The following is a 12,303-nucleotide window of genomic DNA, read 5'->3' on the forward strand; positions in this document are numbered from 1 at the left end:
CAAGTCTTTGCTTAATATTCAAAAATTCTCTGTGAAGGATATTATTATACTGATTTCACACATGAACTAGCTGAGATTTATTAGACAGTTTAAGTAACTTGCCCAAAAATGTAATTATCTGCTGACAAGTGGCAGAATCAGGACCTGAACCCAGGTCCATCTGACTCTAAAAACCTCAGCTTAAAGGAACCCACCTTTTAACAAAGGGGAAAAACTTATACACAGGAACAGTGCAAAGCGATGAGGGCTCTGATAGAGAGAAAGTCCCTAGGAGCCCAAAGGTGAACCTTGGTCCAGTCTGGGGATATCAAGAACAGCTTCTCCATACTCCCAGAGAAGGTGACATTTATATTATGACTTACTTCCAAATGATTCTCAAGTCATTCCAAAATAACTGTCAGCAACTACATACGTGCACTACTTTCCTTAAATATACCAAGGGCAGAGCACTGAAGAAATGATTACACCATTGGAGAATTTCGACAAATTGCCAACAAGACAAGGCAATAGGAAAAATGTTAATCTCAGTGAACAACTTAAAAGTGTAAATGGGTGCATGCTGAGCATCCCAATTATTATCAAATATCCTGTCACATTGATCGATGCCACAGAATATTATTCTGCTGAAATACTATGTGTCTTGTCAAAAAGACAAGTTGTAGCTGCCATCAGGTAGCTATGTGCTCCCCTGCATCTTAAAGGAAAGGGAGTGCTAATCCTTTGCAATGGTAGAACTGTTACAAGCTACTGAGAAATAAATAGTTACTAAGTGAAGGGCTTACCTTAGAGTGCTATTCTTGGATTCAAACATTTTCTCATTCACCCACAAAAGATAGTGCTAAAAAAGGAAAAAGTGGTGGAAGTGATTGATTGCTGTCAATAACTCTAAAAATAACTGATAACTGATAAGAAGGCAAAAGGATAGAGCAGAAACACCAGCATAAGTCCCAGAGATGTCACTTCTCATCCCAGCTCTCCTGTCGCCTAGCAGAACAATCCTGCACAAGTTCCTTAACCTCTGTATCTGTTCCTCCTCTGTAAAAGAAATTCAGTACTAGCCTTCATCATCTCAGACATTCTTTCTATCACTAAATCATGAAAGACTCACCAGGTCAAATTCGGGATTAGTATTAGAAGACACATTCACCTAAGAAAGAAACTGGAAAAACCTTTGTTTCTATACCTAGAGATGGTCCACTTAGCATTGTTATACTCTTTACAAGACCATGTTTAATGACAAAGGATTAACTTTCCACCCTTTTCTCACAAACCGAGGCCAAGTGACATCTTTTCTGATTTTTTACTAGGTTCCATATCCTTGTCACTATTAAATGAAATCATGTGAATAACATGTTCGCCACAGGGATCTGGTATTTAACAAATGCTACTCATAAATATTACTTCTTTTTCCTGCTTTTTCTAAGGATCTTGAATGTCTAGTATTCGATTGCTTTTGTTGGACTTGTTCTTTCTAAGTAGAAATTCTCTAATCCCTGGTTGAAATTGTAATTGGAGATACATGGAAATTGTTCCTGATCAGGTGATCTCAACTCAGCTATTAAACAGACCAATTCTGTTGATGAATCTCAGAGTCTGGCCCACATTGTCTCCTACAAGACCCAAATAAACAGCACTTCACATCCCTTCCTCAGTCCTCAAAATTTTGAGAAATAGAAGCAAGAGTATATCAGAAGGAATCTCATGCATCCCCCTTATTACTGATGGAAATTAAATGGAAACATAGCATTGTTAAAAGTAATATTGGCCTATTAACTCTACCCCAAAATTAAGTGGACACCCACTGAGACAGAAGCTGACCCTCCCCTACAAAAGAAAAGGAACAGTTGAGGAACTCTGTAAGCAAATCTATGTCTCAGAGAAAGAAGGGCAGAGCAAGGCTATGCAGACCCAACATTTCCTTCCAAGTTTACAATAAGGTAAAACCTTCCAACAATGCAAAGGTAGAATAGTAAAGATTTTGAGATAGGCTAGTACAGTTCCTAAGGAAAATCCCATCATACAAAAACCAGGAGTTGGGGTACCCGGGTGGTTCAGTTGGTTAAGTGTCTGCCTTTGGCAAAGGTCATGATCCCAGAGTCCTGGGATCAAGCCCCACATCAGGCTTTGTGCTCAGTGGGAAGCCTGCTTCTCCCTCTCCCACTCCCCATGTTTGTGTGTATCTCTCTATATATATCAAATAAATAAATAAAAGCTTTAAATAAAGATTAAAAACAAGACAGTCCATCCAGAAAAATCATGGAAGAAATAAATGAACAAACTAAAAACCAATTTCAGCAGGTCTAGGCGACTGAAGCTCTAAAGTGACCACACAGAAGATTATCAGATCTCTCTTTCAAACTCTCTGAATTTCTAAATATTTGCCCTTCACATTCTAAGAGAAGGGAAGCTCAGATTAAAGTCTTGACCATTCTGAGGAGCAAAGACGGGACCAATTTGCTGTGGCCAGTGAAATGCAGGGAGTTGTATTAAGGGAAACGATGTCCTCTGGGATGATCACTCAGCTGAAAAATTACTTGACCAAATGCAAGCAGGGTGGCAGCTCTGCCGCTCAGAAGGGTGCCAGCTGCTAATTACAATGGCTCTCTGGAGAAGTGCTTCCAACAGTATTTCTGAGTTGTAAGTTGATTAGTTTTCAGTTAAATCGATAAAGCCTCCGGGGTTAACGGTCTAGATGATATTGCTCTACAATTAAAATGCACAGAAAAGTGTTTATTATCAACTTTCTCTTGCTTTGGCTTAATTATTTAAGCACTTGAGATTCAGTAGTTATCTTCCTGGATCTCCAGAAACCAATCTGAGAGGGTAACTGGCAAACATTGCATAGAAGCCAGATCTATTTCTAATGGACAAGGGAATCAAATGAAAAATGAACCTATTTCTCAGTTATATTCAGGAACACAATGTATTCAATCAATCAATGAGCAGTTAGCATAAAACAGTAAGAGCTACCATATATTAAGTGCTTACAATGTGTCAGGTCCAAGTTAAGTGCATTGCCAACATTATCTCATTTAATCTTTATTTCCCTGAAAGGAAAGCACCATTATCCCCTTTTTCAGATGTGAAAACATGTCAACTCAGTAAGAGAAAAAGGAAGAATTCAAATTCAGGTCTATGGTTCTATGGGTTGAATTGTGAACCCCAAAATTCACAGATTGAAGTTCTAACCCTTCTACATCAGAATGGGACCTTATTTGGTAATAGGATCATCAGAGGTAATGTTAAGGAGAGATCACAGTGGAGTAAGATGGATCCCAAATCCAACATGACTTATGTCCTTATTAAAGGGGGAATTTGGACATAGACATACACACAGAAAGAATGTTATGTTAATACGAAGCAGAAATTGTGGTGATAGTTTATAAGCCAAGAAACTCCAAAGATTGCCATCAAACCACCAGAAGGTAGGGGAGAAGCATGGGATGGATTCTTGCTCATTGTCCTTAGAAGGAACCAACTCACTGATACCTTGATTTTGGACTTCTATCCTCCACAATTGTGAGAGAGTAAATTTCTCTTAAGTTCCCCAGTGTGTGGTTCTTTGTTATGGAACCTCTAGCAAAGTAATATTCTTGGGTTCCAAAAATCTGTGCTTCTCTGTTGGGTCATGCATGCAGCATAGGTGGGCAAAATTTCTTGCTGTTCTTAGCCCACACACCTAGTTAGACACCTTTATTGGAGTCTGGACTAAGATTTGAAGATTCCTCTGACAATATGTCTGTGGCTTGCTTCCCTGAAGTCTCATCTTCTCCTGCCTTGACTCTATTTTCATCCATTTTAGTATTCCTGAGAAAACCATATGGCCTCACTCTTTGAGTGAATAAGCCATGTGTTACTCATTCATTCACTAAACAAAAACAAAACAAAACAACCAAAACCTACTGAGTGTCTTCTTTGTTCCTACTAGTTTCTCATGGAGTTCACAGTATAGCAGAGGAACATGATATTAAGAAATTTATTACATCTAGAATTATTACAAGCATATTAAAAGTGCTCATCTTAGACTCTCTCAAGAAAGACTGATCTCTGTTCTAAACCCTGCATCATTTCTTTTTAAAATATATAAAACAGATACTCTAGAACCCCACGAGACAGAGGCCAAAGAATAACTGAATTGTTTGCTCAAGACAAAGACAAGTAATACTTGGCAATTATCCATAAATATTCTTAAATTTTTTTCCTTTAACCTTATTTTTTCAGTGTTCCAAGATACGTTGTTTATGCACCACACCCAGTGCTCCATGCAATACATGCCCTCTTTAATATCCACCACCAGACTCACCCATCCCCCAACCGTTCCTTCCAAAACCTTCAGTTTGTTTCTCAGAGTCCACAGCCACTCATGCTTCATATCCCCTTCCGATTTCCCCTAATTCACTTTTCCTTTCCTTCTCCTAATGTCCTCCATATTATTCCTTATGCTCCACAAGTAAGTGAAACCATATGATAATTGGCTCTTTCTGCTTGACTTATTTCACTCCGCATAATCTCCTCCAGTCCCATCCATGGTTGATACAAAAGTTGGGTATTCATCCTTTCTGATGGAGGCATAATATTCCCTTGTATGTATGAACCATATCTTCTTTATCCATTCATCTACTGAAGGGCATCTTGGCTCTTTCCATGGTTTGGTGATTGTGGCCATTGCTGTTATGGACATTGGGGTACAGATGGCCCTTCTTTTCACTACATCTGTATCTTTGGAGTAAATACCCAGTAGTGCAATTGCAGGGCCATATGGTATCTCTATTTTTAATTTCTAAGGAATCTCCACACTGTTTTCCAAAGTGGCTATACCAACTTGCATTCTTACCAACAGTGTAAGAGGGTTCATCTTCTCCACATCCTCTCCAACATTTGTTGTTTCCTGTCTTGCTAATTTTGGCCATTCTAACTGGTGTAAGTTGGTATCTCAATGTGGTTTTGATTTGAATCTTCCTGATGGTTAATGATGATGAATATTTTTTCATGTGTCTGTTAGCCTTTTGTATGTCTTCTTTGGAGAAGTATCTATTCGTGTTTTCTGCCCATTTTTTGATGTGACTATCTGTTTTTTGAGTGTTGAGTTTGAGGAGTTCTTTATAGATCTTGGATATCAGCCCTTTGTCTATAGTGACATTTGTGAATATCTTCTCCCATTCCATGGGTTGCCTCTTTGTTCTGTTGACTGTTTCTTTTGCTGTGCAGAAGCTTTTGATCTTGATAAAGTCCCAAAAGTTCAATTTTGCTTTTGTTTCCTTTGCCTTTGGAGACATGTCTTGAAAGAAGTTGCAGTGGCCTATGTCAAAGAGGTTACTGTCTATGTTCTCCTCCAGGATTTTGTTCAATTCCTGCCTCACTTTGAGCTCTTTTATCCATTTTGAGTTTATCTTTGTGTGTGGTTTAAGAGAACGGTTGAGTTTCACTCTTCTATACATAGCTGTCCAATTTTCCCAGCACCATTTATTGAAGAGACTGTCTTTTTTCCACTGGATATTTTTTCCTGCTTTGTCAAAGATTATTTGACCATAGAGTTGAGGGTCCATATCTGGGCTCTCTACTCTGCTCCACTGGTCTATGTGTCTGTTTTTGTGCCAGTACCATGCTGTCTTGGTGATCACAGCTTTGTAGTGAAGCTTGAAATCGGGCAACATGATGTCCCCAGCTTTGTTTATCTTTCTCAACATTTTCTTAGCAATAAGGCCTTTTCTGGTTCCATACAATTTTAGGATTATTTGTTCCAGAACTTTGAAAAATGCCCATGGAATTTTGATTCGGATGGCACTGAAAGTATAGATTGCTCTGGGCAGTATAGACATTTTAACCATGTTTATTCTTCCCATCCATGAGCATGGAATGTTTTTCCATCTTTTTGTATCTTCTTCAGTTTCTTTCATGAGTGTTCTGTAGTTCCTCGAGTACAGATCCTTTACCTCTTTGGTTAGGTTTACTCCCAGGTTTATATACCAAGTTTACACCAGGTTTATCTTATGGTTCTTGGAATAAATGGATATAAATGGAATATCCATTTATATTTTATCCATTTATTCCATATATTTCATATATATTATCCATATATTCCATTTATGTCCATTTATATTTTATCCATTTATAATGGATAATAAATTCCATTTATTCCAAGAACCATAAGATAAACCTGGTGTAAACCTGGTATATGGAATTTATTCTCTAATTTCCCTTTCTATACATTCATTGTTAGTGTATGAGAAAGCAACTGATTTCTGTGCATTGATTTTGTATCCTGCCACAGTACTGAATTGCTGTATGAGTTCTAGTAGTTTGGGGGTGGAGTCTTTCAGGTTTTCCATATGTGTATCGTGTCATCTGTGAGAACAGAGAGAGTTTGACTTCTTCTTTGCTAATTTGAATACTTCTTTTTCTTTTTGTTTTTTGATTGCTTTTGCTAGAACTTCTAGTACTATGTTGAACGACAGTGGCGAGAGTGGGCATCCTTGTCATGTTCCTGATCTCAAAAGGAAGGCTATCTGCTTTTCCCCATTGAGAATATTTGCTGTAGGTTTTTCATAGATAGATTTTATGAAGTAGAGGAATGTTCCCTCTATCCCTATAGTTTGAATTGTTTTAATAAGGAACGGATGCTGTATTTTGTCAAATGCTTTTTCTGCATCAGTTGAGAGGACCATGAGATTCTTCACTCTTCTCTTATTGATTTGTTCTATCACATTCATTGATTTGCTAATGTTAAACCCCCCTTGCATCCCAGGGAATAATCCCACCTGGTCATGGTCGATAATCATTTTAATGTACTTTGGGATCCTATTAGCTAGGATCTTGTTGAGAATCTTGGCATCCATATTCATCAGGGCTATTAGTCTGAAATTCTCCTTTTTGATGGGGTCTTTGCCTGGTTTGGGAATCAGAGTAATGTTGGCTTCATGGAAAGAGTCTGGATATTTTCCTTCAGTTTCTTTTTTCTTTGAAACAGCTTCAGGAGAATAGGTCTTATTTCTTCTTTGAATGTTTGGTAGATTTCCCCAGAGAATCCATCAGGTTGTGGGCTCTTGTTTTGGGGGAGACCTTTGATCATTGCTTCAAACTCTTTATTAGTTATTGGTCTATTCAGGTTGTCAATTTCTTCCTGTTTCAGTCTTGGAAGTTTATAGGTTCCAGGAATCCAACCATTTCTTCTAGGTTGCTTAACTTATTGGCATATAATTGTTGATAATAATTTCTGATGATTGTTTCTATTTCCTTGGTATTAGTCATGATCTCTCCCCTTTCATTCACAATTTTATTAATTTGGGTCCTCTCTCTTTTCTTTTGGATTAGTTTGGTCAGTGGTTTTTTGATCTTACTGATTTTTCAAAGAACCAGCTTCTAGTTTCATTGATGTGTTCTATTGTATCTCTAGTTTCTAAGTCATTGATCTCTGCTCTAATCTTGATTATTTCCCTTCTTGTGTGTGGGGTTGGCTTAACCTGTTGTTGATTTTCCAGTTCTTTAAGGTATAAAGAAAGTTGGTGTATTTGGGATTTTTCAATTTTTTTGAGTGAGGCTTGGATGGCTATTTATTTCCCCCAAAGGACCACCTTTGCCATATTCCTTTGGTTTTGGACCAATGCGTCTTCTTTCTCATTGGTTTCCATGAATTATTTAAGTTCTTCTTTAATTTCCTGGTTGATCCAAACATTCTTAAGGAGGATGGTCTTTAGTTTCCAAGTGTTTGAGTTCCTTCCAAACTTTTCCTTGTGGTTAAGTACCAGTTTCAAAGCATTGTGGTCTGAGAATATGCAGGGAATAATCTCATCTTTTGGTATCAGTTGAGCCCTGATTTGTTACCCAATATGTAAGTCTATTCTGGAGAAAGTTCCATGTGTGCTTGAGAAGAATGAGTATTCTGTTGTTTTAGGGTGGAATGTTCTGTATATATCTATGAGGCCCATCTGGTCCAATGTGTCATTCAAAGTTCTTGTTTCTTTATTAATTTTCTCTTTGGATGATCTGTCTATTACTGAGAGTGGCATGTTAAGATCCTCTACAATTAATGTATTCATAGCAATATGACTATTTTGGTTAATAGTTGGCTTATGCAGTTGGCTGCTCCCATATTGGGGGCATAAATACTTACAATTGTTAGATCTTCTTGGTGGATAGACCATTTAAGAATCATGTAGTGTCCTTCTGCATCTCTGACTACAGTCTTCAGCTTAAAATCTAATTTATCTGATATGAGAATCACTACCCAAGCTTTCTTTTGAGGTTTGTTGGCATGGCATGAAAGATGTTTTTCCATCCCTTCACTTTCAGTCTGGATGTATCTTTAGGTTCCAAATGTGTCTCTTGTAGAGAGCATATGGACAGGTCCTGTCATTTTATCCAGTCTGCAACTCTGTGCCATTTTATGGGAGTATTTATGTTGTTCACACTGAGAGTGATTATTGAAAGATAAGTTTTTATTGACATCATGTTGCCTGTGAAGTCCTTGTTTCTGTAGATTGTCTCTGTAAATTTCTGTTCTGTCACTCTTGGGTTCTTTCTTCTTTTATAGAACCCGCCTTAATATTTCTTATAGTGCCAGCTTGGTGGTCACATACCCTTTTAAACCTTGCCAGTCTTAGAAGCTCTTTATCTCTCAATCCATATTGAATGTCAGCCTTGCTGGATAAAGTATTTTTGGCTGCATATTCTTCTCATTTAGTGCCCTGAATATGTCTTGCCAGCCCTTTCTGGCTTGTTAGATTTCTGTGGGCAGGTCTGACATTATTCTGATGGTCCCTCTTCTGTACCTAAGGAATCTCTTCCCCCTAGCTGTCCTTAAGACCATTTGTCTGAAATTATAATTTTTGAATTTCACAATTAAGTGTCTGGATATCTTGCTAGACTTCTTGATCTTAGGGGATGCCCTTTCTGCCTCTAAGACATGAACACTTGTTCCATTCCCCAGATTAGAGAAATTTTCATCCAGAAATTATTCAACTATATCTTCTAGTTTTATCTCTTCTCCACCCCTCAGGGATCCCAATAATTCTGACACTGGACTGTTTAATGGTGTCATTTATTTCCCTAATTCTGTTTTCATGGCTTATAAACTGTTTGTTACAGGCCTCCTCCTGATGCTTCTCTTCTATAAGTTTATCTTCTAGATCATTAATTCTATCTTCTGCCTTGTTCACCTTAGTTGTTAGCATATTTAGATTAGATTGGATCTCAATGATAGCATTTTTAACTTCTGCCAGGTTGGCTTTCACTTCCAACCTTAGAGATTCTATGTTCCCACAATGGTCTTCACCAACCTAGACATTGCCTGAATAATTGTTACCCTAAATTCCCTTCCTGACATACTGTTTATGTCCATATCTAGTAGTTCTGTGGCAGAGGGCACAGTCTCTGAATTTTTCCTCTGTTGGGTGTTCCTCCTCCTAGTCATTTTGGTGAGAGGTGGCTGAGGGTATGTATAGCTAAAAATATCAACCACAATCCAGGCAAGATGCACCAACAGTAGAGACTCTAGCAGAAACCACCACTAAAGGTAAACTAGGGTAGGAAAACCCAAAGTGTAGTTGCTGAGTTCCTAGAGGCTCAACACAAATAACTCTGAGAGTTATAATCTGGTATCCCTACTGCCCAGGTGCTCACATCACAGAGATCCGTGGATTCCTTGCCTCAACAGCCAGCTGCAGGGGCAGCCCTCGTGACTGCCTAAACTTTCTTAAATTTAATGAAAACTATAAACATGGACATCCAAGAAACTCACTCAAATCCAAGCAGGAGAAACCCAAAGAAACTCACACAAAGGCATGTCATGAATTAGCATAAATTCAACAAGGCATGCTGAAAATTAGTGATAGAAATAAAATCTTAAAAGCAGTCGGAGTAAACAAGGCATAATACATGGAAGGGGATAGAACTCTCATCAGAAGCAATACAAACAAAGAAGACAAAGTGCTAAGGCAAAACAACCAACCAACAAACTTACTAACATAGAATTCTATAACCTGGAAAAATATCTTACAAATACTTAAACTGAATTAGGAAATTTTTAGTAAAGTTAATATTGGCAGAATGTGTTGCCAGAAAATGTGCATGCCAAAGAATTTTAAAGAATGTTCATTAGTTAGAAGGAAAAGAATATATGTTGAAAAAGGTAATACGGGTAAATATAAAAGATCTTTTTCTCAAGTTGAAGGAAAATAAATGACAATTGGCAGAAAGGATGAATGAGGGGGAAAATGAAAATATAATGTTATAGGGTACTTCCATTATATGTGAGGTGGAATAATATTATTTGAGGTAAAGGTATGCCTTTATGCCTTTTAAACTTGAGAGCATCTAAATAAATAAATAAATCTGATAAGCCATTTGTGGAAATAAAACAAATGCTAAAAAATAAATAATTCAAAAGAACACAAAAAATGGGAAAATGAAGAATAGATGAGACAAATCACAATATGACTACTATAAACCCAAGAATATCAAAATTATATTAAATGTAAAGATCATCATCACAACAAAAAGGCAAACATTATCTGACCAGATTTTTTCTAAAAAAAGAAAGACTCAACTGTACGCTGACTGGATGAAATGCACTTTAAATATAAAAATAGAGGATGGAAAATGATATATCTTACAAACACTAATCATACAATCAGAGTGACCATATTAACATCAGAAGTAGAATTCAGGACAAGGAATATTACCGTACCTAAAGAGGAATATTGCATAAAATAAAATGGTCAATTCATCAAAAATAAAAATCCCAAACATGCACACACCTAATAACAGAGCTTCAAAATATATGAGGTAAAAACTAATAGACTTGAAAGATAAACAGATAAAACTTAGTTAGAAATTTTAACACTTCTCTCAGGAATCAATAGAACAAGCAGAAAGAAAATGAGAATGTATATAGAGAAGTCAAGCAACATTATCAATTAAGTTAACGAACATTTGTAGAACACTCCACCTCAAAAGAGAGAATGTGTATTCTTTACAAATGCATACAAATGCTCAACAAAATAGTGCATAGGCTGAACTATAAAGTATATCTCAAAAATTTTTTAAATGATAGAAATTATATAAAGTATGTTTTCTAAACACAATGAATTAAATAATCAATAACCAAAAAAATCTTTAAAAAATATCCAAATTTGGAAATTCAGCAGCATGCTTTCAAATGACACGTGGGTTGAGGAATAACATGAGAGGAATTAAAAAATACTTTTAACTGAATGACAACTCAACATGAATTAAAATTTGGGAATGAATCTAAAGCAACACTTAATGGGAATTTTATAGTTTTAAATATTTATATTATAAAAGAAAAAATGAATAATCTAAAAATAATCTAAAAGAAAAAATAAATAATCTAAGCTTCCATCTTTAAAAAAATTGGAAAAAGAAGAGTAAATTATACCCAATAAAACTGAATTAAAAAATACATGTATAAAATTAAAATAGTATGTTTAGTAATATATGTTCCTATAAGTCCACTTTTTTTTTTAAAGATTTTTATTTACTTATTTATTTGATAGACAGAGATCACAAGTAGGTAGAGAGGCAGGCAGAGAGAGTTGGGGAAGCAGGCTCCCCGCTGAGCAGAGAGCCAGATGTGGGGCTTGATCCCAGGACCCTGAGGTCATGACCTGAGCCAAAGGCAGAGGCTTAAACCACTGAGCCACCCAGGCACCCCATATAAGTCCACTTCTAATGGCTTACTAAATACTTGTAGTTTCACTTCCACTTATTAACTAACATTTATCATATACCTACTATGTGCAGCTTTGCTAAATGCTAAGGAAATATGCATGAATAAGTATCAACCCCTGCCTTTAAGTATGTTATTTGAAGAGAAAGACACACAGAAACACCACAGAGACAGACAAGGAAACAATTCATAACAGAACAGGAGTATGGCTAGATGCCAAGGCAGTCAGAGACGATGGTGAAGGCTCTCCTTTACATCACTCCTCTGCTTCATTTAAAGTTACAGAAAGAATAGCAACTGATATGCGTCATGAGAATGAAGAATTGGTACACACTGTTCCTCCTCTTTAGAAGCTTTTACTCCAGGGTAGATAATGAGGAGAAAAGGATCAACTGCACAATTAGGGAATTAAAGATAGAATAGTGATGTTATTAAATCGATTAGTGGGGTTGGGATTAGGAAGATTCATGGAGCAAGAGTCCAAGACTGGTAATGTAGATCATGAAATTTCAATCTATTCTTTGAGGAATGTTTTATTCATCTTTCTGACCCACCATTCTCATCATAGCCAAAACCATCATCTGGAAGAGATTCCAAGTTCACAAAATTAAAGATGC

This window comes from Neovison vison, chromosome 7, assembly GCF_020171115.1.
Source record: "Neovison vison isolate M4711 chromosome 7, ASM_NN_V1, whole genome shotgun sequence".
Taxonomy (NCBI): domain Eukaryota; kingdom Metazoa; phylum Chordata; class Mammalia; order Carnivora; family Mustelidae; genus Neogale; species Neogale vison.